The sequence below is a fragment of the Merops nubicus genome, unplaced genomic scaffold (genome assembly GCF_000691845.1).
Source record: "Merops nubicus isolate BGI_N331 unplaced genomic scaffold, ASM69184v1 scaffold20718, whole genome shotgun sequence".
Classification (NCBI taxonomy): Eukaryota; Metazoa; Chordata; class Aves; order Coraciiformes; family Meropidae; genus Merops; species Merops nubicus.
In genome coordinates, this window is record NW_008623900.1 from 1 (window position 1) to 212 (window position 212).

Consider the following 212-nt stretch of genomic DNA (forward strand, 5'->3'; position numbering starts at 1 on the left):
GGGCAAGGGCGGCGGGCAAGGGCGGAGCACTGGGAGCGTTATTAGGAGGGGAGGGGAGGAGAGGTGATGGCCCGGGCCCCGGCCCCGGCCCCGGCCACGGCCACGCTCCTGCTCGCTTGGGTCCCGTTGAGGAAGGGGGGTGAGGCGAGGCGGGTTCTCTGGGGAGGGACCGCCCGGGGGCTTCGCTCCTCCCGGGAGCCCGCGCTGGCAAG